The 26,514-nt window shown below is 40.0% G+C and overlaps 1 protein-coding gene across 4 annotated transcripts in view; it reads right to left on the reverse strand.

Annotated features, from left to right (window-relative positions):
• Positions 1–13,991, reverse strand: part of LOC141995926 (sodium channel protein type 2 subunit alpha-like) — a 111,509-nt gene extending 97,518 nt beyond the window's left edge. For 3 of the 4 annotated variants that reach the window (XM_074967457.1, XM_074967460.1, XM_074967458.1), the window contains exon 1: positions 13,764–13,991. The gene's annotated coding sequence lies outside the window, so the exon portion shown is untranslated. The remainder of the gene's footprint in view (positions 1–13,763) is intronic. The other variant, XM_074967459.1, reaches the window with a different exon arrangement.
• Positions 13,992–26,514: the final 12,523 nt, after the last annotated feature.

Consider the following 26,514-nt stretch of genomic DNA (forward strand, 5'->3'; position numbering starts at 1 on the left):
CTGTATTCCAGTAGTCAAGATTCATGGCATAGTCATTGGCCCACACTTGCAGTAGTGCAACTCATTGGAGTTAAGTGTGAGGACTGAGAACGCTGACAGGCTGTGAAGTAGAGATGAACTGAAATGTAGCTTTGAGTATAGATCAGGCGTGGCCAAACTGTGGCTTGTGAGCCGCATGCAGCTCTTTTACAGTTAAAGTGTGGCTCCTGGAGCCGCCACCCCCCAACAAGACTGGGAAGCTCGGGGCTTCTGCCCTGTGGTGGGACAAGGGGCTTCTGCCCTGCAGAGTGGAGGTTCTAAGGGCTTTGGTCCAGTGGGGGGGCATTGGGGCAGAAGTCCCGCACCCCAGCAGGCACTGCCCCACAAGGCAGGTTGTGCATGTCTTGCGGCTCTCAAACTTCTGAAAATTATTGTATGCAACTCAGAAGGTCAGTAAGTTTGGCCACTCCTGGTATAGGTATTTGGCTGCATACAAGGTAAATTCTGATATTTGGCCTTGGACAAATATTTTTTCAAAATCCTATCAGAAGCCAAATAAAAGGATGTTCAGCTTCCTTCCTACTGTATCTGCAGCATGGTCAGCTGGACCATTGCTTCTCCACTTTTCCTCACAGCCATTTCTGATGGGGCTGCAGCCCAGGTTGATGAAAGGTTTTGAGGAAGTTCATCTTCCTTCATCTTTCCCTACCATCTCCATCCACTTCCCATTTCCCCTGTTAAGTTATCCTCTGAATGTAATTCCTATCCCATCTAACACCCCAATATTAGTTACCTCTTCACCCACTCCCTCTCACTCTCACTCTACCCTCCTCCACTGTATCAGACAGTCCTAATCAGGAGTGAATTCAGAAACCCTGAAAGAATATAGGTTTAAGTGGTTTCAGGAGCTTCTAGGGGGGCTATTTGTGTCATTATCCACTCCTGCAATTTGTATTAAAACAGTAAAATGAGAAAAATATGCTTTTAAATATAGGGGTCCAGTAAAGAAAGTTTGAATAATTAGCAAAGATGGCCAGATTCTGATCTCACTTCAGTTTTACACTGTTATAATGCCATTTACTTCACAAAATGTACCCAGGTTTTATAATAGTGTGATTGAAATCTGAATCAGGCCTATTTTATTATGGTCACAACAGCAAGGTATTAACAATGTAATACATTCTGGTGAATGAGATTGTGAGGTTGACTAAATACTGTTTTTATTACTAGCATTCTGCTGCAATAAGTAGTCAAGTAAAACACACGAAAATGTATTATTTAATGTTTAAGCACAATTCAGCTTCTAATTCAGCTTTGGCTGAATAGCATTTTTCCAGCTATTTGGTATTTGCCCAAATGCTACAGTCAGACAACTGGGAGCCAGACTTTAGTTTGCTGATGTAACAAAGCTTTCCACACTTCCCATTACTTTTCTCACACTATGCCCATTCTTGCTTTCACCAGTTTCCTTGTAGCACTGTTTTACCTGAGAGATTGTAACTTCTGTGGTCCTTGCGCCATTAACCACTTCCTCACTTAGCTCACTCTGAGATTACTGTTCAGCAGCCAAGGACACCAGCCTTGATGTCTCATTTGTCTACTTCCGTTCCAATGTTCATGCTTTTTTCAAAGCCAGCTGCTGTACATGCAATTCCTTCCCCAGTATGCCATCCCATCACCTTCTCCTTATTCAGATCCCTTCTAAAGACACACTTTTGCTACATTGCCCCCAAAAAGTGAGTTAAAAAGCAAAACCAAACAATACTCCCCAGGGGGACACACAATGCTATTCCTTTCCCTGATTTTCTAAGTGCATCTCTCTTAGACCTATCTTTCTACTAGACTGGAAGCTGTTTAGGTAAGGGAGTATTTCCTTTTTGTGGTGAACAGAACCACAAACACATTTTTTGGAGTTTAACATATGACAAAAAAATATATCTATCTCTGGCTGAGTTGTGTGTCAGTGATTATCCCCATTCAGTGATCTCCACATCCAATTCCAGTTATCTTCAATAAAGCACAGATTTTATTGCCAAGTACAGAAAATAGAGAGAAAAGGGTACAATATAAATTGACTAAATTATATATACGGCTAGAGTAATTGAGAAAATATTTGTTAGCTAGGCTTAGGGCTTACAGTACAAAATGTTATCTAATATAGCTGAAATCTGAAATTTTCCTTTCACAGTATAAAAACTACCAGGGTTAGGTGCTGTGGTGGGCAGGGGGTCACACTCAGACAGCTTCAAAGCTCTTTCTCCCTTTCAAAGGCCTTTTATGGTTTTGGTAAACCTTTGGGCAGTGGAGTCTTGTTAGCTTTTCCCCTCTCAGTTATTCTGTAACAAGAGTCCACTCCTTATGAGGGACAACAGCTTTCCTCCTAGTTAGTGCCCCTTCCTGTGACCAGCTCTCCTTTTAAAGTTTGCTTCCTCCAACAGGAGCAGGCTCTACAGGTGAGTCTATTTGGTAGGGATTGCGCCCAGAGGAGCTCATTCGCCTTCTCCTGATTGGGGTGGGGACATGCCCCATTTCATTGGCCTTTAAGAAAGCAGAGCTTCTCACCAAGATAATAGAACCTCAAGCAAGCAGTTTTTTTGCTTGATTTCTGGCTATACTTTAGTTTCCTTTTATACACATTAATCAGTGAGTAAAAGTCCTTGCTGACTTGGACTGTTTTCCTTTTTTAATTATCATGCAAATCTATATAGCCTCTTTGTAGGCAGCCTGTTATGGGACACAGCTATAGAACACTACAAATTAGAATTAGCAGGTACTGTCCACATAAAATCCATAGCCAGAATTTTCAAAACTGTGCTGAAGAAAGGAAAAACTTTCAGAGTAGCTCAGCATTGACCTAACTCTGCTTGTGTTGAAGTCAATGAGTTATCATTCTTTTCAATGGAAATTTACTTCAGTGGTAGCAGAATTAGACCAATGCTGACCATTTTTAAAAATCATAGTATAGGTGATGCTTGAATAAGAATTGAGAAGCTTAACTTTAGGCACCTATGGTATGATTTTCAAATATGCTCAGCTTTCATCTAATGCTGCTCCCTTTGAAGTCAATTCCCCTTGAAACAAGTGGCCAGAGTTTCAAACATACTGAGCATCTTGTATGGTCAGAACTCCTTATAATCAGGCGACTTAATTAGATGCCTAAATACGAAAGTAGGAGACTACTTTTAAGCAGCCATTCTTGAAAATCTTGGTCATTATATTATATATGGGTACTTACATGGCTCCTGTCATCATAATATTTAAGCAGCTCATTATTTGGATTCCATGCACCACATCCATACTCAGTTTATTTCTAAATATCTGACAGTGTTGGTGCTGTATCAGTCATCCGTTTGCTAAAAGGGGCTTTGTCCTAGTCGTGCAGGAATAAAGACAAGATGCAAGAGATCAGGTGAAACAGGCTTCTGTCTGGAGGGAAGGGGGTGTAAATACCCTCTCTCTCCTGGATGTACATAGCGGGTCAGAGTCCCACCTGAACCAGCCTCTTGTGGTCCACCCCTTTTCTTCCTGCTAGCCTGGTAAATTCAATTGTGGTGAGCACATTTTCTTCAGTGATAGTCTTTTCCAAGTATATGCCAAGCTGCACTAAATATGCTCAGATGTGTTTAGGACTAAGAACATTAATGTATAATACACTACTAATTTCTAGTAAGCAGCTCCAAAATTTTCAGAAGCGGGACAAAAGAAATAAAGATTTCTATTCCAGTCTATGAGCACAAAAACTGATGTCAGTAAGATGTGGCAAAAAGATTTTCACTCTGGTTTTAATGCCTAAATTTATGCTAGACATTATGGGTGCATCATATGCCATGACACTTAACCACTCAAGCATTTTAAAATGCTTCAATTATAATGTTAGGTATACTGTATCAGAAGAGCATGCAGCTTCTTAAACTAGGAACATAATAAGGGAGAAAACATTGTCAAGTAGCCTTTTTTCATTCCTGGTTGTAATTGCAAAAATCTAACAAGTTCAGAGAAATCCCTCTTCTACAATAGTGTGGTACAAAATAGTTCATTTCTTCTAGGGGGCAGAAGAAATTGCATGAATACGTAGCACTGCTTATTATCACCAGCATATGATTCCTCCCTCAAATTGCACATCATCACTGCAGTTTGTTTTCTCGGCAACTCTATTAAACCAAGAAGCTCTCTAAAAGGATCTAATTTTTTGCAACATAGGAATGCCATTATATACTGTGCAGTTTAAACAGTTTTCTCATATGACTTCATTATTTTGCCTTGCGTGATGAAATTTTGTATTGGTCTGAGATTGCATTTAAATATGGATTAACAATGGGTGACTTTGCTTGCTAATCTGATCCATGCCCCCAATCATTTAACAAATCACTCATCAATAGTTAATATCAAAATGCAAAGTGGTTTCACTAATTCATATAAAGTATTTATATGAATTCATTTGAATTAGCGAACCCATTTTGGTTTGCAAAACTGCTTTGGAAATCACACAATAATAATGGAATAATAATCAATAAAAGTAATATATAATTGACACTGCTATATGTGAATTAGAAGTTTATTATTATTTGTATTTATTTAACAAGTCACACCAGACAACCATTTGCTTTTTTGACGGGATTTACCAAATTAATTGATGTAGGGAATGTAACAAGTATAAGACATTTTTATTTTAGTGAAATATTTGACACTGTCTCATGAAATCTTAATTGAAAAATTAATTAAAATGGGGTTGTATATGAACAGTGTCACAAAGTTTGAAAACTGGCTGAAGAGTAGTAAACAAAAGGAAAATACCAAATAGAAATGTATGAAATCTGAAAAGGTGGTATTAAGAGGGGTGTTACGGGGATTGATGTTAGGTCAGATCTTATTTAATTTCCTCATTAATGATCTGCAAGAAGATGTGAAAGCATGTTAATTAAATTTTATGAACCCCAGTCACGACAAAGAAAGAAACTTTAAGAGTTTGGAAGTGTGGGCAGGAAATTATAAATGAGATTCAATCTGAATAAATGAAAGATCATACAGACAGAGAAATATTGTCAAACACAGAGTATCACAGGGCAAAAATGGGGTTGGGACCATCCTAATAGCAAAATAAATACTTTGTTTCTTCAGTGTTCAGTTGCATTACAGACAAATGGATCTATATTGTCAAGGTGCCACCTCTACAATATCCGCCTCCATAATACTATGTCTGAGTCTCCACTACACTGAAAGGATGTGTGTGTCATCCTGAATGTTCAGGGTCCCCAGCAAATACACTGCCTGAATTAGTAACCATTGGGCATCTGCCCAGAACAGAATCCACATTGAGGAAACAGGAATAAGATGATTCACAGTCAGGACTTCCTCAGTTCCCAAACCCATTTTGGACCCAGACCTGTGTAGAGAAGACTCACAACCCCAGGGGCACTAGGCCCCATGCAGTCACATCTCTCCCCCATCATGTAGGCTTGAGGAAGGGAGGAACTCCTTAGCCTGAGCCAGCAGTGGGGCCAAAGACTTAAGCCAGCCAGCAGACAAGCTACAGAAGCAGTTTCTGCAGGTACCTTTGGACAGTGGCGATATCAGACTTTTTTTTCTACAGTTTTCACTGTTTTATTCTGGATATTCTTTTCCCTTTGCTGACTGGCGCTTTGTTTGTGTCCTCCCTCTCCCAGTTACTTCTCGTCAGTCTCATTCTTCTCTTCCCCCAACCCACTTACCTCCCCTTCCTTAATGTTCTCTTCCTTTGTTCTTATTAGTGTATCCCCTCTTGCCTTCCCTCCTGACCAACATTTGCTTTATAATACATTAAATATATATTAAATAAATATAAACAAACAAAAACTCTGCTAATAATACAAGAACTAACTATTTGCAGAGTTCTGTTCACTCTGCTTGTATGCTACAGTTGTTTTCCCCACACTTTACCCATCTTATCTATTAAGATTGTAAGCTCTTTGGAGCAGGGACCATCTCTTAAGGCTTGTCTACCTGAACACTTAGTTCATGGCAAGCTGGCGTGAAAATCTACCCCTCACTAGTCTGCTGTGCATTATGTATCTATATGGACCCTGCTGCCTCACACTAAAAGTCACATAGTGCGCTTTGATCTACCCCACTTTGAAATGGGAATAGACTAAAGAGCACTTGGGAACTACTAGTGCGTGGCAGCAGGATCCACAGAGATGCTTAGTGTGCGGAATGCTAGTGTGATTGAGATTTACACCCCGCTTTGCTATAAACTAAATGTGCATGTAGACAGGCCCTTAGTGCATAGAGTTCCTTGTACAATGGGGCCCCCGATGCTACTGAAACAAACAGTAAATACTAGTAAAAATTCACACAAACCTCTGACTTGAGATGCTAATTCCTGATCTCTAGTTAGCACTTTATCATCACTGGCTGTTCCATAGCAATGGTTGCTGATGGTGCCTAAAGAGGGACCAGTTTATGTTCTGATAAGCTTGCTGTGACAAGCACAGCACTTGGGCTATGTGAGCACTTGGGCTATGTGATCCCCATTCCTGCAGACATCCATCTATAATTACTTTGATTTAGTAATTCAGCTTATGCTCAAATAAATTTGTTAGTCTCTAAGGTGCCACAAGTACTCCTCGTTCTTTCTTTTGATTCAGTCAGGCTCTGTAAGAGTCTGTCTGCTCATGATGCTTGCTTGGACAAAAACCCTTGGAAAAGTAGCTGATTAGATTGGGATAGGTCTCTAAGGAAGTCTTCTCTTCGTGGTCCCAGACTGACAGGAAGAAAGCTTGCAGGTATCTTGATTCTGTAAAAGACTTTGTTGACCCTTGCTTTGTTCCTGTAGGTCCCCAGAAAGAAGCAAAAATATAACCAGGAAATTGATAAGATAGTAGTAAAGGTGGATTTCTTTCTTGAGGGATGCCAATTAAATGAACATACATTTTCAAGGGGTCTAAAAAGAGGTCAAAGCTTAAGTACTAGATGTGTTTGAGGCAGATTTCAAAGTGAAGGAATCTGAAAAAGGCTAAGTGTATGGAGACAGACCTCAGTGAGTTCTACTGATCATAGGATACCACGTGCATAAGGGAAAGTTTGCCATCCTGAACCTGGCCAATATAACTAAGTGGTTCAGGGGGACAACTCCAACACAGAATGAAAGCTCTCCCAACATCTTCAAGTACTAAATGTCTGGAGCAACTACCTAAGTTCCCCTGATAGTAAATAACTTCAGTAAATAGCCTAATAACCAGATAGATAAAATAGATAACGGTATGGTAAAAAAGAGGAGAATGGTGTCTGCCTTCCAGTCACATAGTTATATGTTTCTCCAGTCTAAGATTGAAGAATCTTATGAAAAAGCAGCATGAAACACTGATTTTTTCCGTATATCACATCACAGATGACTCAAACTTGTGAAGGGTCTCATAAAACTTTGTGTGGTTTTGGATTCCTAGGTACTCGTTAGGTTTTTGTTTAAGATTTTAACCGAAGCCATTGGGGTACTAAAGTATCTAGGGCATGCATCAAGAGAGGACATGAATAACTGTATTTTCTCTATAAGGAATGTTCTGGTTTTTTATCTAGAGAATTTTAGGGTGCCACAACACCCTAAATAAGACTTTCTGTTTTTAAACAGGAGCAGATTCAAGGATCCACTCTAGATGTGGTGGAACATTTTGTATCCCTGATCCCTTTCCACCTTTTACATCCTAAGACATACCTTTATAATGGACTTTCTTTTTGTGCGTCTCCTATTTTTTCAATCTATCACAAGGAACTCAAAGAATGAGAAAGTCAGTTTCCTCTCAAGTTCCCTCATTTCAAGGGGATTCCTCTTCACAGAAGCTGATCAGGGGTTAGATATATCTTCCTCGGGTTCTAAGGCCTTGGAAACCTTAACAATGTGTCAATCTAGGATGGGTCATTAGGCTTAAACTGTCTACTTACACCATCCAAATCAGTCCTCACCCACTGAGGTTGTGGTGCAGTAGTTTTTCTCCTTAGAGTAAGATTTCTTTCTGGCTCTTTTCTTACTTCTTTTGACTTTGTCATTATTTTCTTTCTTGTTCTTATTAACGGGAAGAAACAGAGGAAGAAGATGGGGAATCCTTAGCTTGTTCAAAAGATGATGCTCCTGCCAAAATAGTCCATACCAGAATCCACCCCCTGAATGGGGCCCACTACTACAGAGAGAATGAGAATGAGCTGCTGTGGCATAAAACTTGTAGATATAATAAAAGGAACCTGTGGTGACCAAAGGTCAAAAAGAGAAAAACGAAGGTGTGTGGGGGGAGGGGAAAGTTCCTGACATGTTAAAAGCTTTTCAATTCATCTTTGTATTTTATTTGGTCATTATTTGTTATTTTTAATTATATGGGATCACCAAACACGCTAAAGGAGACATTTTAAATTCAGTATTAATCCAGAATTACATTTCCCCAGAGATACAGTAGTTGATACTGATATTAATCTTGTTCTGTTTTGTTTGGCACTGAATTACAAAATCCATTCAGGTTCAATAGAAACTCAGCAAAACATTTTCAAGGCCAGGTCAGATGAGTCAATTCACAGAGACAGTGCATTTTCTGAGGAGTCAGTACTGGCAAAGCTCCATAGGACAAAATTTAGAGCTGCCTTCCCCCAGCACAATCTTCACCAAGGGGAGAGTGGCTTTCCTATCACCACCTGCCATCCACCAACACAAATCTGCATTGGAGTGCAGCTGCCCTGGGGTGCAGTTTTCCAATCCCTTTACCCCTGGGGTGAATCTAGCTGATAGCCTCAAAGTGGCATACGGGATGAAATCTGATATAACAGTCAAATTCAGGACTGGCAGGCAAAAATTGTGATACTTGACTCTTGCAGGGTTAAAAAATTCTGTGGAAGAGACATTATGCTAATAAACTGCTAATAAAATAGTAATAATTAATAATACTTAGCACTTCTAGAACACTTTCAATTTTCAAAGCATGCTATACACATTAGCCAATTATTCAAACATTAAATAAGCTGCTAAAAATAGAGGAGTTCCACCTGCAACCAGTGGAAGGTGAACAGTTGTAACAAAGATTACAGTAAAGCTGAGTAAAGTCCAGCAAATCTTTATTTTGAGTTAGAGTGCAAAGCAGTCATATGGTATCTTCCTCCACACTTAACCCCCTGGCACATCCACTGTGCTCCCTATTTATAGTTACCTGCTACCCAATTAACAAGTTATTAAACCTAACATCTGCAATGGCTTTAACTTCAGCCTACTGCACTGTATCCATTAACACTTAACATTGCAATAATGGGTCACTGCAAAAAATAAAGCTTGTTGAGAGTATGGTGAGCCCTTTGTCCTGCAGAGAACAGACTGAAACTTTAATGGGGGCTGGATCACTTCAAAGTAATTTTCATTGCAGAATTGCATTTAACAGTTAATCTCATGTAGCTGCTGAATTAAGCATCTTGTTTCTCTGTAATGCAGCTAATTGGAAGTACATTTAAAATAATGGTCTGCTCTGGTTTTTCTTTATTTCTTGTTTTTATACTTTGCAAGATTTTAATCTGTTTTCCTTAGTCCTCAAGACAAGCTGTTAAAACTCCCACATTGGGCATGTCTACACTACACAGTTTTACTGTGTTTGAATATGGTTGTGCACAACTGAGTTAGCTGAAGCGATGCTGACCAGGACTTCGCTGTAAGCGTGGACCAAAACAAATCAGCAACATGACAGCTGATTGTGATTAAGTACCCAACAGTGATTGCTCTAGGCAATGGATCAATGGCCTGGATAAGCACCCCCTTTGAGGAGTCCTACCCCAGCTATGCCTCTTGTGGATTCTGCTCTTTCAGACTTCAGCCTTTCTCCTGCAAGGAAGAGACAGGTTGGGGTCTCTGACAATTCTAGGGGTATCAATATTATGTCCTAAAAAGCTTAGGGTCAGATCCTCAACTGTGCTAGAACTCTGCTCAGTGCAGACAAGGTGTGGGCAGAGATGGCGGTGCCTCACCTCTGCATTATCCCAAGGCTTCCTAGGGCGACTTCAGCCACTATGTAATTGAGGATATGTGTATGCTGGAGGTGGAAGGTGCAATTTCTAGTTCAAGCAGACATCCTCATGCTAGCTCTGATTGAGCAAGCACACTAAAAATAGAAGTGTAGGGACAGTGGCACATGTGGCTGGAGGGACGAACTGCTCCAAGTACAATCCAGTCTAAGACTTCCTGCTGTTTGTACCACTGAAGCTACATTGCTATTTTTAGTGTGCTAACTCAATCTGAGCTAGTGCTGGTATGTCTGTGTGAGCTGGAGATGACACCTTCCAGCCCCAGTGTAGACATACCCTTAGAGTAGACATAAGACAGTTCAAAATTAAGCCAGTTTGTAAAGGCTGCCAGTAGGCTACTATGCAAGTTGTGGATCACCAGAATGCACCCCAGCCAGTTCTCCCCAGTCATGTTCAGGCACCTTTGCAACCCCTTTGTGTTCCCAGAGCATTGCAAAAGAGACCACAGCATGGGTCAGGAGCTGACCCTCTGAGTTCAACTTTTAGACACAGAAAAAATTGAAGATGGTCATATGCTCTTTGTGAAAGTTAATTCCACACTGGTGTCGAGCAATGTCTATGGCTCAAACAAGTAGCATTCTGACTTCAGTTACAAACTAACTGTACAACTAATGGAGATGGAGAGTAGTCCCAAAGTGTTAGCTGGGGACTGCTACATAATACTCAACCCTATTTTTAGATAAAACAGGTACAGTTACTCTGCAGGACTCACCCCCCAGATTAAATTCTCTCTTTACAATTGAGGATTACATAACATTAGGAGATTAGTAAATTCTTTAAGGAAAGACTGCTCAGTCTTCTCAACCACACCCTCCACATACTCTGCATTTGATTATTTTCTAATCTCTTTATATTCTGATACATGCAGCATTAGATGTGAAGACAAGAGTAATATCTGATAATGCTCCGGTATCCATTGCCTTGTTGCAACATGAGCCACCACAGAACACTGAGAGATGATAATTGAATGCATGATTCACAATTTTTACTCTCCTTTAAAAAAAATAAAAACCCTCTATTTGAAAATCAATATTCCATCAGCTCCTTTATAGGTTGGTCTAAGGGAAGCACTAAAAACCAATCTGACAGGAAAAAGTATTGCTTATGTTTCTTACAAAAATAATAATCTAAACTCAAAATTATCTGAAACATTAAGAACCATAGATTTGGAATACTTCTGTTTTCCCATCCCAACTAAACTCCAGCAACTACTCAATACAAGACATGCAGAGAGCAAACTCCACATAGCACAAGATGAATGGACTTTATTTAGACTTCAACAGTCACTGGGAGTCAAGAAATATTTTTAAAAAACCAGGAAAACTCGTAGCAGATATTCTCCCAGCTGAATACCATAACTAACATTTGAGGGGGGAAACCCAAAGCTTTGTTTACCTCACAAATAGATATAAATATTCAATTTCAAAATTTCTATATGGTGCTGTGTACCTACAAACCATCCATTCTGAGGTCTGAATTCACTATCTTTTCCAACTCTATCGGAAGATCAAGTTGATTTATTGGAGGCATTAAGGCAGAATAGATTAGAGAGTCTATTAAAAGTATTAAAAAACAAACAGAGGGTTGGAGAGATTTCTAATTGAAAGGTGTCAGTCCAATCTTGACCTGGTCACCCCTTTACTACTGTATGTTTGAACAGGCAAAATCTAAGGGAGAGCTGCAACTCCTCTCCAAAAAGTCCTTGTCAGTACTATATTGAAACTGAAGCAGCCCGGACCCCACCACACCAGTCAGCCAGGAACCTGGACCCCACCACGCAGGCTGGCCTTTAGCACACAGCTGAGCTGTGTGCTAATTGGGCCAAGGGTTGAGAACTGCTGGTCTAGATAATGCTTGGTCCTGCCTTGAGTGGAAGGGACTGGACTAGAAGACCTCTTGAGGTCCCTTCCAGTCCTATGGTTCTATGATTCTCCCTAAGAGAAAGGGAGAGTCACACAGTGCCATCAGATGGGCCAGAAGAAATAGAAGTATAGAGCAGAATGTCATTTGTACACTGAAAATGCAACCCACGCTTCGTCACTAATCCCCCAAATGAATGTTAAACTGTAATAGTGACTGAATGAGACTCTGAAAAGCCAGAAGACAGAGCCCTGAGGACAGATGACTTATTGTTCAATATTTCCCACAGCAAAAAAAAAAAAAAAGGAAGGAAATGAACTGAGTCATTTTGGTGACTCTATCTTCTCCTGCTACTGACCACTAGAATGTCAACAATATTTCATGGACAACAATATTGAATCTAGTTGTTAGATCTAAGAGAATCAATATGGACATATAATTTTGACGATCAAAAGGAAGAAATCATGACTAACAATATAAGCACATTTTCTATAACATACCCAAACCTGAAAACCAAAGGGACTGGGGACAGAGAGAGCAGAGAACTCCAGATATTGTCACTGCTCCTCCACAACCTTCTTTGGACAATCTTTTCTCAAAAATGGAGATTTTGAGAAAGGGCAACAGTTAACTAGATTGTCAGTGTCAAGAAGTGATTTCTTAAATCCTCTCCTTGACAAACCCAAACAAGAAACCACAAACATGTTAAATACTTTAAATCCTGTATTTATTTATTTAAATTGTGTTAACACATAGATGCTTCAGCCATACTGAGCTAGGCACTGTGGAAACAAACACTTAGTTCTTCCATACCCTCACTTGCTTCAAGCACAGGCCTCAGAAACTGCTCTATCCAATATCTGGGATCCAGTCGTACTTTACATACCAACCTAAAAGTGCTATTGTATACAAGGAATACAAGGTGAGACCCTGTTTTGTAAGCAGTGTTCCTTATAATTCTGTGTTTTATTGATTTCTACAGCTTGTCTTTGAAAATAATTTCCAAATGAAAGAACATCATAATATTATACACAGATATTTGTAGAAATGCTATTTAAAAATAATCCCATTTATCAAAGTGATTGCTAAGAGATATTTTTCTCCATTTACCCTTAGTGGCTCACTCCTAGAATTATTAATTATAATATTGAATTTAAGCAGCTTAATGGGGAGTAGTAGCACAGAAGGGACATAAAAACTCTTGTGATTGCTTTCTTAATAGTCCTTTTAAGAAGTATATACTAAGAAAAGGAATTAATGTTATACACCGTACAATGTCTGCTATATCATGAATAATGTGGCCTCTGCTTTATTAACTGTTGGTAAACTCCTCCTCCCATATAAACACTCATACAACCTGTATTCCAAGAAAAATAATTGTACAGAACAACATTTCCTTAAACACCTTTTAAAACCTAGGAAATTATATTAGGCTTCTTAAAACATCACCTGTCTAAGCTGAGTATAAATTACTTGCATACTGTCTATATCCCTGGATCTCTAGAATTTGACAACCTGATGTTTTTAAATGCTGGGCACCAATATTTTTATTCTTCTTCCTAAAGATCAATATCACTTCTGCTGGGGACATAAAACACTCCAGATGAGTCAATGAAATATATACCTTGATTATAAGAAAATATACAAAAATCAGTTTTTGTAAAGAAGACATTGCAACACAATGTCATATTTATAGTAAGAGGCCAGATGTCAGGTTTTACTCTGTTTAAAAAAAAAATCACACCATCACCACAGATAGTCAATTCAAAATGGCTTTGAATTCCCCATTCTTTCTTTTGCTTTACATTAGCAACAAACAGAGGCTGCAATACGATTTTGAAATGTGAAAATGGTTACACTGATCAGATTTGTAATGTGTATAATGAAATGTTTTGTCAGCTTACCTGATGAAAAGAGAACAACAAATTACAGCAAAGCCCAGCATCCAAAAATGATATGATAATATAATATGCTTCCTCCTGAAATTATCCAGATTTCTGCCCGCAAAGGTTTGCAAATTAATTACAATTTCTGCATTCTCAATGGAAAAGAAAACACAGAGACCTTTCCAGAATCCTCTTTGCTTCTGCCTCCGCTTCCTGTTCCCAGTCTCACTCTATGGTACCCAACATATATTAGAAAACAGCTTATTAGGAGAGGAGGTGGGGGGGAGAGAAAAGAAAAAGGGGAAGGGGGAGAGACAGCACCTTACATGGCAGCTCCACCTACTGGCAAAGAGAGTGAATAAATGTAAAGCATCAATTTGTGAAGCTCTTTCTTCCAACCTACACTTGACTCAACTCCTACATAACTATGCTCCTCCATGCAAGAAATAAACAAACAAAACAAGATAGATGACTGAATACAAGCACAATACTGCCTAATCATGTTTTAAAATTTTTAATTGTTTTATTTTATTTGAAATAAATGCAATTGTCTAATTTCTTTTCTTAAAGTACTTCATGATACAAAAAGTTATTGCTTCCATAAATGAGAAAAATACAGAAATGAGAAAAATGTAAATAAGACAGTGTGGACACTTGGATATTCAAACAGATGTGTGTCACCCCTCTTGTTTTCATATTGCCCTTCTATTTCACTTGCCTATCTTTTATTTTATGTATCATTTTTATTATATATATATATGTACTGTTATTACTAATATTATATATAAGCACAGACACAGAATGATGTGTGAGGGAGTGATCGGTCTCTGTCCTAAGTTAGAGGAGCCTCAAGCATGCTCTAACTTACACCCAACTATCTATTCTTCCCATGGGCCATACAGGCAGCTTGAGAATTACCAGGGCATAGAGATGCCTGAGCCACATCCCCTTTCTGCTGGTCACATTCCGTAAACTGGAAGCTAGGAATGATGAGGTAGGAGCTGCTATGACATCTGTAATTCACCCAGAAATTCCCTCGTCCTGGGGGTATCCTGTAGCACATCAAGCCAGCATTACAACTGCATCACACCAGCAGAACAGCACAACGCAGCAGTTGCAGAAGTAAGGAACTGGTCCATAATGTTGTATCCATTATCTATAATCTATACCATCCATATAGACTCTAGTCTAGCACAGCCCTTTAAAATGTCTGTAACTTTAAGCATATGAGTAATCCTATTGATTTCTATTAGACTATTAACATATTCAAAGAGTGTAAGTGCTTACAGGCTGTTTTGAATCAGGGTCATAAAGGCAGACATATTTATTTCTGACAGTGATCCCAAAATAAAGACAGTTCCAGTTTCTGTCCCCTTCTCTCTAGAGAAGAGGATGCCCACATAACTTTTATATCTAAAGCCTACAGTTGTGTAGTTTTACAATTAATACTGATTGCCATCTTTCTTGGTATTTGTTTTGCTGTATCGAAAGGCCTGATGCAACAAAGAAATATATGCAGGTAGATCAACTCACCTATGTGGCTATCTCGTGACTTCACAGGGCTTTGCACTGGCACAAGGGTTTGCCTGCATGCATCTTGCTGCATAGGTCCTAAGGAAGCAATCCCTGATGTCCTTATCCAGGCAAGTCTCTCATTAATTTCAATGTGACTCCTTGGGTCTGAGTATGTAGCAGTAGCCCAGACTGAGGTGAGGTGGGGTTAGAGGGTGAGAGTTCCCCTGGGTGGGGAGACTCAGAATCTGAGAGTGTGGGGGTACTGCTAGGGGGGCAGCACCCCAGAGAAATAGGCACTGGGTCCTGGGAGGGACACGGCGGCCGGCGGTAAAGCTATCGAGAGATAAGTGGCCTAATACTGATATCAGTCACAGTGTAATTCTATTGACTAATGTGGGGTTACCCTGGGTTTTCACTAGGAAGGAGTAAGAATCAGGCTCAAAGACTTTAATTAAACTAAAAACAGTGTGCTTAAGTGCTGAACTCCAAATTCAGACTTTACACTTATTCAGGTAGCCTAGAATAACAGCAATAAAACTATAGAAGTTTGAGCTGTGTTCTAATTGCTTCATTCTCCCTCAGAATACTATGGATGCCTCGTGATATTTTCCTACGTTCATTTAGTTATCAGAAAGATGGCAACAGTAGAAAACTTAAATAAGAGCCATCAATAGGCCCTAGGTCATGTCAGCCTAGTCTTCAGCTTTTACTTTAATCGGCCTATTCTGTGCACCCAGTAATACCGATCCTTTTTACAATCCGATCTCTCCCATGTTAACCACATTTCATGATAATTTAATGAGACTTTGTAGTAGGAGAAATCTGTGCCTTCTTTGTCCTATTTCACAAAATAAAATGTAACTATTTAGTGAAGAAATCTGTTGACTAGCACATCCAGGAATATCTGGGCCCTATCATTAATAGCAGCATTTGTCCTCCAATCTATATCTGGGAAGTTGAAGTCTCCCATAATCACACAATTCCCAGTCATGTTTATTTAATTAAAAATATTAAAGAGATTTCTGCCAATATCCAAGTCAGATCTTGGGTGGCTGTAACAGACCCCCAAGCAGTATATCAGTGGAGCCTCTGTTACCTTTCTACACTACTAGTTGCCATTGTTAAGGATATTCAGTAAAACTAAATTCAACTCTCAAGATCTTTTCTTTAGTTAAGCAATCAAAATTAAAAGAATCCTAGGAAAGCTGGTGTGGATAATCAATTGAGCAGTTGCATAACTAAGGTTTTATACCTATCTTTCTTACACTGGATAATTTTCCTTTAGTTTCTTTTATGAACATCTAATAAAATGTAAATGTATCAGATTCCTTTGAAACCCCCCCCCCCAGAATCATAAGGTAAAGTAATCACTATCCATTGTGACATCTGAGAATGCTGAGTTATTCAAAACAATCACTGCTTATAGTGGGTATACCAACTTCACTATAACTACAAATATATAATATAAATAAATAAAATAACTTAGAAATTGTTATACCAGGTCAGACCAATGGTCCGTCTAGTCCAGTATTCTGTTTCTAGCAGTGTTGTGATGGGGCAGCTGCCCCTCACTGGCAGAAAAGAGGTTAAAAGGAGTTCTCGGGAGGTTGCTCCAGAGGCAGCCAATCAGGGCCAAGCAGGCCCATGTAAAAAGGCTGCTGCAGGGCAGAGGAAGGCAGTTCTCTGTTGGGAGCCCATGGAGGAAGGAGTGTCTCTCTGAAGGGATGAGAGAACTGCCAGCACCCTGGACAGAGTAGTCCTGTGAGCAGGAACCAGGGGAGCAAGAGACAACTCCTGGCTAGATGCTGGGGTTTGCAGGCTGAGGCCCTGAGGCAAGGGCAAAGAGGATGCTGGGGCCATGAGGAAATGGCCAGACAATTTTCTGCAGTAGCCAATAAGGGAAGTGGCTGAACAGTGGACTGCAGGTCCCCTGGAAGGGGGGAGTACCGTGTGGCACGGCCAGAGGGCTGTGTTGCTGAAGATGATGCTGTGGTCTTTGGAGAAATGTGGGTCCTGGAGTAGGTGTGATGGTGGTGAGGCACCACCTGAAGAGGGTACGCTAACATGCAGAGCTAATTCCCAGAACAGCCACCAGGAGGTGCCAGAGTGATGAGTGCACTCCATTTTAAGTAGCCAGTATCAGATGCTTCAGTACTGGAAGAAATGCAGTGATAGATAATTATGGGATAACCTGTCCACAGAAGAAGGTTCTTTCTAATCCCTTTCAGTTAATGGTTATCTTATGCCCTGAAGCATAAGATTTATATCCCTTATAACATTTTTATCCTGCCTAATCCAACTAGATATATTCTCATTATCCAACATGAAGTCTATTTAGGAATGCCATAATAGTGTTTCAAAAGGTAACATTTAAAATTGATCAAAGGAAACACTTTTTTGCACAACCTGTAATTTACCTGTAGAACTCATTGCTGGATCTCACTAAGGTCAAGAGATTATAGTAGGAGTCCAAAAAAAGGATTAGACATTTTATATACTTAATAAGAAAGAGAACTGGGAGGAGGGATGGTCTTATGGTTCAGGCACTGGACCATGACTCGGACAAGCTGGGTTCAATTCATTGCTCTGTTGCAGACTTCTTGTGTGACTTAGGGCAAATCATGTACTTCCATTCTTCATCTGTGAAATGGCAATGATAATACTTCCAGGGTATACTGTGAGGGTACATTCATTAGTGTTAGTCACTCATACTGTGGAGATGGAAGTCATAGATTTATCGTTGTTGTTTATATTTTTATAGCATTCACCCTATTGTGCTAGGCACTGTACAAATGTTGAAAGAAGATAGTCCACGTCCCAAAGAATTTACCATCTAAAAGACAAGACAGACAAATAGAAACAAACAACAAGTGAACAATTTGCAAAATACTATGTAATTTAAGACAGATAAAGATTTTAAGAAATGAACAAATGAAGCAAACAACGCAATAGCAACAATTGCAGTAGTACTCTCAGAGCTAGTCACAGAATCTAATAATCCTCTCCCAGGACACTTATAAACAAATAGGTTCCATTCATATGCTTCCATTTCATTTATTACCACTGAATCATGCAGTTTAATTGGTCAGATTAACAGTAATAATCACTTGGATGGAGATGTTTTGTTAAGCAGACCTCAAGTTACAATTTATTTATTTGTAAAAGTATCTTAAAGCTGTGATGGCTAGAAAAGGAATTGCTCTGCTTACTCAAGCATGCTCACAGAGCTAGTTTCTATTAGCCATGCTGTGAGATGCAGAGAAATTTCTAACAGTTATCTGCATAGAAAATAGTATCTTTACCATTAAATCTTGCATAAGTACTTCTCCAAAAGAGAGAGAATGAATACTCGAACACTACTAATCACCTCTGGTCTCATAAAAGAAAAATGACCTTTCCTTGGCCCGCCGTTAGCCATGAATAATATGTATATAGAAAATGTTAATTGCCTTGAGTAGCTTTTTCATGAGAAACATTAATGCGTACTTAATGCATTGTCCTGTATTGTAAGAAGGAAAGGTGTAGAAGCAGATGAGTAGCTAAAAGTGTTAAAACCCCAGAATACAAAGATACATCTTTAAAATAGCATCTTAAAAATAAAGTGCATTTTTAGCTCTGGCACTGAAATATGTGTGGTGTATGGGCTTGATTGTCTAGCCGACCTTGATCTGCAAGGACAGAATCAAACTATTTGTACAGTGCATATGAGACAAGACTGGCACTAGTATGTAGTGTTTCATCATAGAAGTCTAAGTAGAAGCAAATACAATCTGCTGTTGCTGGGCAAGGTAGGAGTTCCCATTCTGAAGAGGGAAGCAACAAGGGGATTATTCAGCAAATCTACACCATCTTTTTTTGCTCTATATTCACTGCATCAGCATGACAGGGAAACTAAAAGTGGCATCAACAATTCAAGCATTAGGTAGCCAAGAATGGAGTAACTGGCTTTTGGATTTTGAAAATATAGAAATTTAGATTAGAAAATATTGTGATTAGAAAATATTCCAGGCAGTAGCTTTTCTTTAATCAATGCAAGTTTTCTTTTTGTCCTCCCATTTTATCTTAAGGTTGAAGTGAAATACTGGCCAATGTGTTGTAAACTCGGACATAGGCTAATGCATACTGCAAACAACTATTTTTTGGTACCAGGGAAGAGTAATTTAAAAAAAAAAAAAAGTTGTGATAGCTGACATGTAGCAGAGATGGCCAGCATAATTTCCACTGCTGGTTTGGGATACAGGGACTTTGGCATGATCATCCATCAGGCATGCTACCCTTCTGGCTTTGCTTCCTGCATGGACATGAGGGAGGGTGGATTGCTAGATCTTCCCAATCCTGCTTACCTCTTTCCTGCCAGAGGGAGTGGAATGGGGGGTAAACCCCCCTGGCCTAGGTTGCATATTGCTTAAGAGAACCAGCCTCTTAAATCATACCTGGTTCCTTTCCTGCCCAGGGAAGACAGCTGAGGTGACACCCCCCCGCCCCAGACAGTACTGTCAGGGCAACAGTATTGCCCACAGAGCCAGACAAGTGAGACACTCAGTAAGAAGAGGGAGCAGAAAACAGAGACCTTAACTTTTGCCTCTGGCTTTTCTCAGCCTATCTCCCTCTCTGTAGACCAGAGGGGCAGCAGCCATCACAGATGCCTCAGAAGGGGAAGAGGAGCTCAGGGGATAATCTCCCCAAAAATTAAACAGCACTCTGGGATGCAGCTGGGAATCAGACACACTGTTGAACTGGATTGTTAGTCAAACTATTTGAAATAAAATCTGACATTTCCCTCAGAAAAGCTCTGCAACAGGCAGATCCGCTTGAGCAACCAGCCACTGTGGAAGGAAAAAAACTGGTGGGAACTTTAAGAACATTTCCCTGTTGCCAGTGACTGACCAGTCTGGTTCTGCCTCCACATTGCAGACAGGCTGGAGTACCATTGTAGCAGATCTGTGAACCTTATTGCATGAAGAAAGCAGATTTTCAAGTAAGTATACATTTTCCTTTTCGTTTGGTAAATTGTACCAATGGTTAACTACCTCGCTGTTAAAATTTTTCACTATTTCCAGTTTGAATTTGTCTAGCTTCAACTAAAGATTAGTGTGTCTGTTTGGGAAACAGAGCAGGGAGGATGCCTTTGGGGAAAATAAAGCTGCACATCCAGAATCATAGGATTAGGGTAGATCCCAAACTAGGGAAGTTTTGGTTTACTCTTGTGTTAATGTGTTATAAACACCATGCCTTCAGGAGAAGACCTTGCTAACTGGAACTGTGGCTTTTTTGTTTTTTTTCCTATGAGTTAGTCCATCAAGTTATACTCCTTTCATCAGCTGATTTGTCTCTGCTCAATTCGTATGGACACCCTCCAATAAATCCCAGTATATTGTGTTCAGTAACATTTACATTCTTTTCTTTCTTAAAAATACCACATTTTACATTTGCAAAAAGCACATTCAATGGCTTGTTGCTAATAGCTCTGTCCTGTCCATGAGCTGGGCACATTGTTTGTTTGTTTTTGTTGCCCACAACTGCTGTCAGCTCAGGATTGAAGAGCTGAATTTGGCTCTAGCTCTTGAAACACTCACATGAAAGTGCCTTGCACACCAGCTAATCCACTTAACCAACATAAGCAAAATGTTTCAACCCCAAAATAAAAGAGGCACTATGACTAGATTCCCCACACATGCTGATCTGTTCATCACATATGGGGAGATGGGGGCAGGTGGCTAAAAGTAACTTTAAGCTGCTGGGCAACAGTTCATTCCAACATGTAAGTGAGACCAGTCTGACAGGTGCTGGATGCCAACAAGGGACCAGATCAGCCAGGGACACACATGCCCTGACCACATCCCTACAGCAGAGGGCAGAAGGGGGATGGTGTAGGACCTACTATGGCAGTTATATAACCCAAGAATTCCCCTAGGCAGGAGGAATTTCCCTAGTGGCTGAATACTCTAGCTTTGGGATTACTTTGTACTGGTGGAGAGGCACAAAGCAGCTCTAGCACTCCAGAGAATCAGGTCTAGGGTTTCAGTATTTGTTTATGGGCTTGGACAGGTGCACAGTTGAAAAAATAAGATAAAGGTTCTGAATGCTGTAAGTTATTTGAAGCGTGTAAAAGGCAAGTGCAGACAAATCCACTGACTATAGAAGCTAGAGGCATACTGCTCCTTACACTTGATGATATAGGCTTGACAATATATTCAGTGGATAATGGTATTTGTTTTTAAAATTTAATATTTATCAATTTGAATTTTCAGAGTTGGAGGAAAGAGAGGGTCTCAGGCAATTTAATAGTGGACACTGAGATTAAATTTAAAGCTGTTAACACAAATCATCAACATTACATATTTTAAATATTTTTAAATCCACAAACCATACCTCTTTTTCCATGGAAGCTGGAGTCTGACCTTTTGCTCCATCTCTTTTGGGTAAATGTTTTTGCATGATTTAATAGGTTATTTTATATGTAGATGACTGTTAGCCATGCTCTGAGATGCAAAGAGATATTTCTAATGTATACTAGTTCTACCAGCATGCTTGAATGAGCAGAAAGATTCTTCTAGCTATCCCAAATTCAAGACACTTAACCAATATGAATCAGAAAATAATTTGTTCAAAGGACATTTTCATCCAAACTGATTACTATTAATCTGGTAAATTAAATCATGAAAACTCAATTGCTTGCAGGTGTTCTGGGGAGAGCATTATTATATTTAGTATTAGCTAACAAATTTTAGTAAATCTCTCAAAGCTATCACAATGCCTTTTGCTTCTCTCCTTCTAGCAGAGCTGTTTTGTTTTTATTTTCTCACATTATTTGGTTGTTGTAACTTGGAAAGTGTGTAGCCATTATGAAATGAAGTTTGTTGCCCATATGTAAAGTTTTTAAAAGACTGCATATTTGTGGAAGTTACTTGTGTTTTTATTATGTCAGGTTTCAGAGTAGCAGCTGTGTTAGTCTGTATTCGCAAAAAGAAAAAGGAGTACTTGTGGCACCTTAGAGGCTAACAAATTTATTTAAGCATAAGCTTTCGTGAGCTACAGCTCACTTCATCGGATGCTTATGCTCAAATAAATTTGTTAGTCTCTAAAGTGCCACAGGTACTCCTTTTCTTTTTATGATGTCAGTTTGTAGTTTCCAAAATTGTATCATGCTCTTCACAGAACACAAACACATGATTACTTTCTGAAAGAGATTCCACTGTAAATTTCATCTGACATAAATGCAAGTGACAAAAAGCAGGAAAGTGTGCAGAAGGATGAGGGTTACAGAATTTCAATAATGCAGTTACACAGCTTAGGCTTAGTGTGGTGGTCCAGTGTTTTGTTTTTTTTTTTTTTAAAGTTGTGAAACAATTATTGACTCACTTATTGTGGGCTTTGGGGAAGAGTTGAGTTTTCAGTATGGGTTTAAATGAGGTATGGTGGACCAAGTAAGGAGGGCATTCCACATGTAGACAAAGACTTCAACATGACTTCAGCACTTAAGGGCTTCCCTGAATAGGGATGGATTAAAACAAATACTGGCATAATTTTTGCATTTTTTTTAAAAGAAGGGTATATATTTTACTTCCATCACACTCATAAAACAGTGAAAATATTTGCACCAAAGTCATGGATACATTGTCAGTCTTGGATCACTCCATTGACACAAAGCAGCCACAAAACTAGCTTAAAGATTTTCATCATTTGAGTGGTACAAGGCAGTCAGAACATGCCATCAGATCTGTAGTTTGCATTTAGGCAGAGACCAATGCTAGAAAATTTCAACTAAAGCGAAAATTTCAGAAATGGGCAAGAGAAAAAGACTAAAAGAAATTATATACTGCTGTTCCCACGTCAATAAATGCATTCATTTATAAATGTGTCTTCGGTGAGTCTTTTCCATCTCTAACTTCTGTTAAGTTTTTAAGAATTGATTAAACTTGTCTTATTGTTGGGTTCAAAGAAAGCTAGTAGATTTTTACCCACTTTGTGAAATAGGCCAGATGGGTATTGAATCCCTATTATAGATTTCAATGAAATATAGCTTGTGTGAAAGTGATTATTTTGTGAAAACTGCGGTCAATAACTGACTTAATTAGAATATAGACATCCAAGACTGATGCTTTAGGCCTATGTTATTAGAAGCTAGAGGATTTGTTTATTCTGGTTTAGCTATCTAGACCTGAAGAAAAAATTGTACTTAATGTGACAAACACAATGTACTTGGAAGCATTTCTTGCATTAAAAAAGTCCTCTGTGCAGGCAGAGCTGTAGTTCAGCACCCAGGACAGCACTCCTTATAAATAAGGAAGTAAACTACTAAAGATAAAAGGAACTCTCCCTTTTTTTAGGTGCAGCCATAAAAATTAATTCCAGAAGACTGCAGGGATATCATTTTTAGAATTCTTTAATGGTGATACATTGTACAGTTACAAAATGGCTCAAGAATGCTGGACAAAATTATATCTTTAGTTTCCTATTTTAGGTGTCATAAACATACTCATAACCTTTCCCTTTTTTATAAATTTGACAATAGCAACAAAACACTTCCTGAACTGCATTTCAGGGTGATGACAGTATTCTTTCATGTAACAAAGGAGGAAAGTGAAATCTAATCTGCCAACAAAAAAATCTTACCCTTGACAGTTTTCAGTTCATGTAAGTGGTGGGGATGAAGAAATGGCCTTATATCTTCACCCACAGGCATGGTCTCCTGGGTATTCATGGAATGCCTTATGTATACATGTTGCTGAATTGAATGGCAACTCTCTATCTCCAAAGACGACAATGCAACCCCAAAGCAGTTCAGTTACTATGTCATGCTGCAGCATTGCAAGTGACTAAAGTCCAATTCTCAAGTGACATTCATTGTTGCAGATAATGCATGCATAAAGCACAGGGTCAGAAGATGAAGCTTGTGTACTACTAGCATTTGTGGCCTGCTACACTTTTCTCTCCATGATCTCAACCACTTCTCTTCAGCTTCTTTGATGCTCTGGTGCAATGCACCCATCCAATTTTAGATGCATCTTCCCAGCCTGCAGCGTCAATGTTGAAAGTTTTCAAGTCCCTCTTGCAAGTGTCCTTAAACCTGAGCCTAGTTTGACCAGTGGCTTTGGAGATTCTGCAAGTTCTCCATAGAGGACATCCTTTGGAATGCATCCACTGTCCATCTGGGGCAAGCCAATGGAGGCATCTGAGTCTGAGAATAACGATTAGACTTGATTTTGCTTTCGTATTTCATTGTCAGGAACTTTGGTTTCCCACTTGATATTTAGAATACAGTGAAGACAGCAGATGTGGAACGGTTTAGCCTTCTCTCATGCCTGCTGTAGGTGGTCCAGGTCTTGCCACCAAACAGCAGTGTGCTCAAAATGCATGTTTGATAGGCTCATATCTTGGTCTTAAATGTCAGTTTCCTGTTATCCCACAGACACTTGGTCAGCTGGCCAAATGTGGTGGCTGCCTTTATGATGCTCAAATTAACTTCTCTGTAGATGACTACCTTATCTGATACAATTGATCCTAAATAGCAGAACTTGTGCACAACTTCTAGTATGGTGCTAGCTATTAAAATTTCTGTTCAGTCAACACACCTTGTGCCTTAGTCATTCACTTCTTTTAGAGTGATGGTGTGAGGGACACTCTACTCACCACAGGTAGTGCCCCCTCCTTGCCATGCTGGAGATTAGCTTTGGGGGGGGAGTGCTGATGACCCTTCCTCCAGTTGCACTCCTTGCATGCTCTGTCTCTTTTGCCATCTGTGCTCCAGCAGCTGCTGCCTCCTCTCTATGACTCAACCCTCTGGCCCAGTCACTCAGCATGTTTCCACCTTCTGGGGTGCTGTCATGGGGTCCGCCCACTGCAAGCAGCACTTCCTGCTGGCTATCCTCTGCTCTCCTCTGGTGTTATATTCTCCCATCTTGTCTTGCTCTGCTGTCCCACTCACTCCCGGGTCTATGGCTTCCTCTCTGTGACTAAAGTCCTCCCCTTTCAAAATATTCAGTCTTTCCAGACCTGATGTCTGGCTGGCATCTCCAATGCTCTTGCCACTTCCCAGTGGCTGCTAGGGGAACCCAGGCCCATCCTCTACACTGGGGTCCAGCCCAGGGGCTCTGTAACAAGTAGCCAAGGTACTATCCTGCCTCTTGCTTCTGTTTCCCTCATTGGCTTCCCCCCTTTCTGGGTCTTCCAGCCTATCAACTCCCTCCATTCAGGGAGTGACTGCAGCCTTCTTCCCTACAACCTTTCCCAGTAGCAGCTGCTGTCTGTAGCCAACTAACTGGCTTTATGCAGGCTCTACCTTTTCCTGCACAGGTGATCCTGTTCTTCTAATTAGGGCTTTCCTCTGTTTTAAATCTACTAGGTTAATTGGCTCATCTGGCTCCCATTAACCCCATCACAGATACCAAAGTCCTTCTGCACAAATGGTCTCAGACAGTCTTCTCTAGCACGGCCCTAATAGTGCTACTTCTCCAGTGGCAAGTAGGAGAACCTGGGCCCACCCACTACTCTGGTTTCCAATCCAGGAACTCTATATCTGGCAACCATCCTGTTGCTCCTTCCTTGGACTCATTCCTACACCTTCTGGTTCTTCCCCCCCATCTCTGGGTATACCAGCTCAAACTCCCTCCTCACAGTGAGTAACTGTAGACTACTGAACCCCTAGTCTCAGACACACATCCCTACTGCCAGGGACTGACTGCAGCCCCATCGCTGTTGCCAGCTTCCTGGATTTATAAACCTAACCTAGCTCCTTCCCCAGCTAATCTTCAACAGCAAATTAGACTTTAGCATGCCCTGGTTTTCCTCCAGGTGCAGCCTGTAGGTTAATAGGCTTAATTTACCCCTTCAGGCCTTGTGTGGGTAGACACTCCATCACAGATGGTTAGTCCAAATTCATCATAAGGGGGTATAAAGCTATTGCAAAGTTGCTGTAACTTGTCTTCACTATGTGCAATGAGCACTGCATCATCAGCGAAAAGAAGCAGGTGTTTGACTTTGCCTTTTGCTGTTAGACATGCACTGCTGAAGAGTTTTACATCGGATCTTATATAGAGATGGTACATGCTCAGTGCTAGATGACAAAGCAGCAAAGAGAAGGATATACTGAAGAGCGTAGGTGCCAGAACACATCCCTGTTTCACACCACTGTGAATTTCAAAACTGTCAGATTAATCATCGTAACACTGGACTGTACCCTTCATGGCATCATGAAAGCATTGACTCTGACTGAGGAGGACTGTGTGTGTGACATACCAGGGTACAATCCAGA

Source organism: Natator depressus, chromosome 11 (assembly GCF_965152275.1).
Source record: "Natator depressus isolate rNatDep1 chromosome 11, rNatDep2.hap1, whole genome shotgun sequence".
Taxonomy (NCBI): domain Eukaryota; kingdom Metazoa; phylum Chordata; order Testudines; family Cheloniidae; genus Natator; species Natator depressus.